The sequence below is a fragment of the Plectropomus leopardus genome, chromosome 18 (assembly GCF_026936395.1).
Source record: "Plectropomus leopardus strain MGB_pleo_1.0 chromosome 18, ASM2693639v1, whole genome shotgun sequence".
Lineage (NCBI taxonomy): Eukaryota > Metazoa > Chordata > Actinopteri > Perciformes > Serranidae > Plectropomus > Plectropomus leopardus.
Window position 1 is genome coordinate 32,717,132 of NC_142193.1, and position 7,147 is coordinate 32,724,278.

The following is a 7,147-nucleotide window of genomic DNA, read 5'->3' on the forward strand; positions in this document are numbered from 1 at the left end:
ATTTATGAGCTGAAACTTGGCACATCTGTTTGTCATATCTGCTAGAAAAATGACAAACACAATTAATCAAACAGGAAGTTTTTCACCAGTTCTGATATATTTGCAAAGTTTCATGAGTTTTTGAGGACCTTAAGGCTATCAAAAAACAATTCATTTGTGAAAATAATAATAATAATTCTAGTTTTAATTGGGCCGTTGTGACCACCTTGCTCTCGTTGCTCTGGCCCTAATTATTAAAGTATTTGATGATGAGTTTTTCTGCTTAACTTTGCAGCTCCTAAATTCAATTTTCAGACCCTAACCTCTGAGAACAAAAACTCAACCAATCGCTAAAAATATTGGCATTTTACATTTGTCCAAAACACAGATACATAACATTTGTGCATTATTATGTAGCAGTGATGTCTCTGTAAGAAAACAACCACTTTTCTAACACAATCACGACAGGAAACGCAGCAAAAACAACAGTGTTTTGTGGCACAAACCCAGCAGGAATTGCAGCGATATCTCAGTAAAAAACAACAGCTTTGCGTCACTATCACAACAGGAAACGCAGTGATCTCTGTTTAAACAACAAAGTCTATTTGTGGAACGCTCCTGGCAGCAAACACAGCGACAGGTCACTTCAAAAAATTTGTTTGTTTGTCTGCAGCAGTGGTCTGCAGCTCGGCAGGTGTCTCACTCAGCTGACAAAGTCAGCTCATACACTGTGTCGCTTTAAAAACGCTGATTTTACACGCTTGAAACGTACAAATGTTAATGAATCATGGTTTGCAGAAATGAACAAGACAACATTTGCTCCTGGCAACCGGGCTGCAAAACTCCACTCACTCATCAATGCGCTGCAACAACAGGCTGCAACAACGCTCTGCAACAACGTGCTGCAACAACGCGCTGCAACAACGCGCTGCAACAAGGCACTGCATCAACAAGCTGCAACAATGCGCTGTGTCAACAAGCTGCAACAACGCACTGCATCAACACGCTGCATCAACAAGCTGCAGCAACGCACTGCAACAACGTACCCCAACAACGCGCTGCGACAATGTGCCGAAACAATGCGCTGAATCAACACGCTTCAACAACGCGCTTCAATAACATGCCGCAACCACGTGCTGCAACAATGCACTGCATCAACAAGCTGCAACAACACGCTGCAACAATGCGCTGCATCAACAAGCTGCAACAACACGCTGCAACAACAAGCTGCAACAACACGCTGCAACAATGTGATGCATCAACAAGCTGCAACAACGTACCGCAACAATGCGCAGCAACAACATGCTGCATCAACACGGGACAACATGTGCCACAACAACGTACTGCATCAACAAGCTGCAACAACAAACTGCAGCAATGCACTGCATCAACACGCCGCAACAACGTGCCGCAACAATGCGCTGCATCAACAAGCTGCAACAATGCGCTGCATCAACACGCCGCAACAACGCGCCGCAACAATGCGCAGCAACAATGCGCAGCAACAGCATGCTGCATCAACACGGGACAACATGTGCCACAACAACGTACTGCATCAACAAGCTGCAACAACAAACTGCAGCAATGCACTGCATCAACACGCCGCAACAACGTGCCGCAACAATGCGCTGCATCAACAAGCTGCAACAACGCGCTGCATCAACACGCCGCAACAACGTGCCGCAACAATGCGCTGCATCAATAAGCTGCAACAACGTGCCGCAACAATGCGCTGCAACAACGTGCTGCATCAACAAGCTGCAACAATGCACTGCATCAACACACTGCATCAACAAGCTTCAACAACAAACTGCAAAACTCCACTCACTCATCAACACGCTGCAACATGCATCTGAACTGAAGGTGGATAAAACATGTTGGATCACGTTGTTGTGTGTGCGCTGGTTTACATCCGTTTCCACGGCAACGCTAACAGACTGGATACTATATTGAATTAAGTATTGAATTAAACTGGTTTTAGGCAGGTCAGACTTATAAAATAATGCTGATTGGCATTCTGGGGAACGAAGGAAAAAAGATTATGTCCCTGTCTGGCCCCACACACACACACACACACACACACACACACACACACACAGAGTCAGTCTTGTGACACTATCTTGCCAAAGTGTTGATTCTCACACACTGATCATGTGAACTTAAGTGAGCAAATCCAACGTAAAGCAAATAACCTTTACAGACGCCTCCAGACACACACACGCGCACACACACACGCGCACGCACACACACACACACACACACACACACACACACACACACACACACACACACACACACACACACACACACACACGGCTCCTGGCTTCTTTCCTGTTATTGTTGAGATGAACCTTGCGGCTCCCTAACACATCTGACCAAAAACTGACATGCACACAAACAGAATGTGCCTCCATAACTCCATCTCTTCTTCATTTGTGTTTAAGAAATAAAAACTGTACCAGTCAGATTTGATTTTTCACTCCCCGTCTTTCCGAGAACAACTTCACCCATCTCCTGCTACCCCTAATCCTTTGCGGTTACAAGGCTGCTTCCTGTCATTGAGTCCCGACGGCACTTTGGTTGTCCTGTTTTATCACTTTTCCACCGACGTCAAACAACTTCCGTTCTGGTTCCAGCACCTAATTGTGAACCGTTCTGAGGGCTTCCACTACAAATAAAGTGGTTCAGAACCCGAAAAGTTGGTTCTTGTTGCTTGTTTTTTGGGGTAAAAAACAAAAATGTGTAATAAAAGAACAAAAGGTAATCCCAGATAATCAATATAATCCTGACCAGGAGGAAAAGCGGGCTGGTGTGCACGCAGTTTACAATAACCCTGGATGTATAAAAAGGGGTCAAGAACCAGAGCTGACTTGGTGGAAAATGACGACTTCGACATTTTCAGGCGTCAATATCTGTTCAGTGGCATCACTCCCATCCAGCTTAGAGAAATCTGAGGACTCAGTGCAGAATTATTGGGATAATTCCTGTTTATTATAACCAGGGCCCCTTTATCAGATGGATCAAATCTTAAATAATGTGTTGTTCAAAAACAAAACAAAAAAGAGCGATTTGATTATTAGAGTAGATCATGTAATCCAGTTTTGATCCGGCTAAAACCTTCAGTGTGTGTTGTTCAAGACTTTTAAGTCGGGTTGGGAAACAAAAAGATCGGGATTATCATCACCTGGAGTTGATTAGTTAATTAATCATTTGCAACAGACAGCTTTGGTCGCCACTCTGACGTTGTTTTGGTGTTTGGGCCCTTAAATGTATTTTATATTATTGTACAGCCCTTTCTAACTGTGTTTTATGAGCTGCTATACAGAGAAAGCTTATCATTATTTTTTCAAAGTAAAAATAAATTTAGAAAAGCTTATTTCCCCATATAATAATGCTCCATTCGCTGCCAACATGAAACTAAAATTATTATTATTATTTTATTTTAACCTTCATTTAACACTTGAATTAATCACAAAGATGCAGTTAAAAGTAGCTTCTAAAAATTGCTTCCCTCCTGCTGTTTTCATGACATGACAGTGACCCGACGCCGGCTCTTCTACCTGTTGGTCTCTACAGAGCTAGTTACCTAAATTATTTCGTCCAATTTGGAGCCTTGGTTATTCAGATTTGAAAAATCTTGATAACTGTGGATCTGGATCAGGGTGATCCAGTCCAGATTTACTTTGAAAAAGCAGCACAAAAGTAGCATGTGCTTCTCTTGTGCTGCATTCAGGTGCCTTTCATGAGTATTTAACCTCTGACGCTTCAGCAAATTGGTTTGATATGTTTTCCAAAAACGTGGTATATGAGTTAGAAAATGTCATTTAAAAAACATCTTGGGAAAAAATATCCATAGAACTTCCTATTCATCAAAATTGTTTCAAAAATATCATTTTAAAACCTTTTTTTGATCATTTTCTTATTTTTCAGTTTCAGTTTGGGGGTAATTTCTTCCTAAGTTGTTCATTGACTTCTTTCCACACTTTTGAGCGAAATCGGGCCAATTTGATCAGGTTTCAAAGGGTTAAAGACTGATATATCAGTGTGGACTACAGGAATCTGTAACCACCTTCTAGTGTATTGTATTTATCCAGAGCTGCCTTCCTCCTCCCACGAATGACACACACACACACACACACACACTCTGTCAATACAATCTAAAATAAAACCATCACAGCACAAACTGCTGCCTGCTGCACCAACAATCATCAGCATATGGAGGTAAATGACTTATTGACTTATAACCTATAGCTGGGAGAACAGCTCCTCCCTTCACTAAATACAGGCTGCACACACACACAGACACACACACAGACACACACACACACACACACACACACACACACACACACACAGCCAAGCCTGTGTTTTTCTAAATCACATGTGTGAAAATGTGAGATGTGTTTGGGTGGTTAGTGTGGCCAAAATGACCTTGTCTCATCATTTCAGTGAGGACTGCAGCTCTGCAAGTCCATCTGTGTGTGTATGTGTGTGTGTGTGTGTGTGTGTGTGTGTTCATATGGACAACACAGTGCATGAGAGAGATAGACACTGCTGCTGTAGATGCTTCCACACTGACACGGTCATAATAAGTCCTTAAGTCTGTCTCTGCACAACATCTCTGTCTCTGCGTGTCTATGTGCGTCACGCACGCAGCGGTTAACAGAAGGCACATTATAGCAGCTACAATGACTCCATCTATTCACCCCACAGTCCCTGCATCTGTCGAGGAGACTCCGGGCCTTGTGCGACTTCACTGAGGCAGACACACACTGCGTGCTCCTGCTGCTGTTGGCTACAGACAGGCTTTGTTGGCATATGCTGCTAGCTCCGAACCTCCATACAAAAACATACATTTTTTAAGAGGCGTCGATTTCGAGCAAATATATCGCCACGAAATCATCTTATACAGGTATTGCGAATCAATACGAGACACTTATTAATTCGGGGTGCGCCTAAAACATAGAGCAGCGTTTACTCCAGTCAAAAGGTCAACATTTCCTTGTGGCCCGCGTTTCCCCTTCCGTCAAAATATACCCGAGCGGAAGGCGACGTGTGCACCGTGCTCACACATCTAAACTTGATCTTATTTTAATTTCAACATGTTTTGAAGACTCAATCATGCGCCGAATTTTCCAGAAGGCGTTGATGTATCCAAGGAGAGTGTGTTCACATCCGTAGAGGTGTTTATCTTAAACTAAAAGCACGAGAGTCTAAATGAGCAAAATAAGTAATGGAGTTCGGCGCGGCGCTCTTTCTGGAGGAGAGAAAACGCGGCGCGGGGACTCCGGATGTGTTTCTCTGTTTTTAATGGTCACGTCGGTAAAATCCAGCACTTGTCGGTGAGCAGCTGCGGCAGAGAGCGGGAGCTACCGTGTCACCGGTCGGTCGAGGACCCAGCGGCGGGCGGACGACAGGCCCTGCTGGGTGTCTGTCTGACGCGCTGCGTCGCTTCCTTCCTGCAGCCTCTCCTCTTTCAGACAAACGGCGCGTTTTAACGCGGGCCGGACCCCGTTAACACCGGAACCCGGTGCGGCTCTGCGCGCCGCCTTGCTCCGGTAAACATACCTTATGTTCCAGGTTGTCAGAAGCAGCCCGGTGCCCGTTAAGCTCCGCGGCGGAGACGGTCCATTGTCCTGCAGCTGATTCCTCCTGCGAGCGAGCAGACTGAGTGCCAGCCTCTCCTCTGCTCCTCCCTCTCCTCCTCCTCCTCCTCCTCCTCCCATCTCCTTCCTCCATCCCTCTCTCTCCTCCTCAGGCCGGCTCTTCTGCGTCCTTTCCCTCCTCCCTTCATTCTCTCCTTCCCTTCATACCCTTTCTGTCTGCTCCTCTCTTTCCTTCACACAGCTGGGACACTGGCTCTGCTCGGGGCCCTTCTGACACATCACAGAGGGCCAGGGGCCCATCGCAGCAGCTGTCCAGGATTTTAGCACAATTCTGGGATTTTAAAATATTTTTTTAAGAATTTTGGATCTCTTCGGTTTTCAAGTCTTACATTTTGGGACATTTCTTAGATTTCTCTGAATTTAGGACATTTCTAGGGTTTTATCTTATGATTTTAGAATTTCTCAGATCTAAGAGCGATTCTAGGATTTTAGGACATTTCTCACATTTAAGGACGATTTTTTAGGATGCCTCTTGAGACCCGAGACTCGCAGATTTAACCCCGTGTTTACCTGAGACTCGCAGATTTAACCCCGTGTTTACCTGAGACTCGCAGATTTAACCCCGTGTTTACCTGAGACTCGCAGATTTAACCCCGTGTTTACCTGAGACTCGCAGATTTAACCCCGTGTTTACCTGAGACTCGCAGATTTAACCCCGTGTTTACCTGCCTGTGGGCTGCTTGACTTTGAGAAGCTGTCAGAAGCGACAGCTCAGTGAGTGAGGAGCATTTCAGCTACAACACGGGGGTTCAGCGACCTCTGCTGACCGATAAAAGCAACTACACCTCTGCTACTTTTACAGTTAACCCTTTAACGGCAGGACCCTCACAAATAGGCTAAATTTACATGAGAATATAATAATAATATTTACATGTTTAAAATCATGTCACGGAAATATGTACACATGTTTGTATATTAACATTTTTTCCTAGGCCATTCATTTTTATTTTATTCTTGCTTTTATGTATCTATTTATTACAATTGTTTTTGCTAATTTTGAGTAATTTCTTTTAAGTTTTGGGAAAGTAAAAATCATGTAAATAAATGGTTACTCGTATATTTTGAAAAGTTTTACTTGAAAATTATGTCTCCAAACAAGAGACCATAGCATGAGTTTTTACAGTGTAATATCACACTTACAGCTTTGAATTAATGTAATTACTGTAAAACAAAAAACAAAAAAAAACTGCAACATGTAATCTTTACCAATAAAACGTTTTTGCATACATCTACCTTTTTCCAGTTTTATGTTTTTATATCAGATATTATTGTCTGAACTTTGCGGAGCTGTAGTGGACACACGTGGACAGAAGAGAGCAGCAGACTGATGCTTTTCTTTGGGGGTCGATGACAAATCCGCATCAAACATTTCAGGGTGTCAGACACAGTAACATAATCACAACAGTACCACACGCTGTCATGATTAAACTGTTATTAGTGTTGTTATAAAAATGAATCATGTTTCCACTCTCACGTCTGTAATCTGGGACAGACTCTGTAAA

The 7,147-nt window shown here is 43.6% G+C and overlaps 2 protein-coding genes across 3 annotated transcripts in view; one reads left to right on the forward strand and one right to left on the reverse strand.

Annotated features, from left to right (window-relative positions):
- Nucleotides 1–5,682, reverse strand: part of LOC121956098 (neurabin-2-like) — a 34,858-nt gene extending 29,176 nt beyond the window's left edge. For both annotated transcript variants that reach the window (XM_088069346.1, XM_042504198.2), the window contains exon 1: nucleotides 5,548–5,682. The gene's annotated coding sequence lies outside the window, so the exon portion shown is untranslated. The remainder of the gene's footprint in view (nucleotides 1–5,547) is intronic.
- LOC121957144 (phosphoribosyl pyrophosphate synthase-associated protein 2) overlaps nucleotides 1–7,147 on the forward strand; it is a 188,561-nt gene that overhangs the window by 43,619 nt on the left and 137,795 nt on the right. The window lies entirely within an intron of this gene.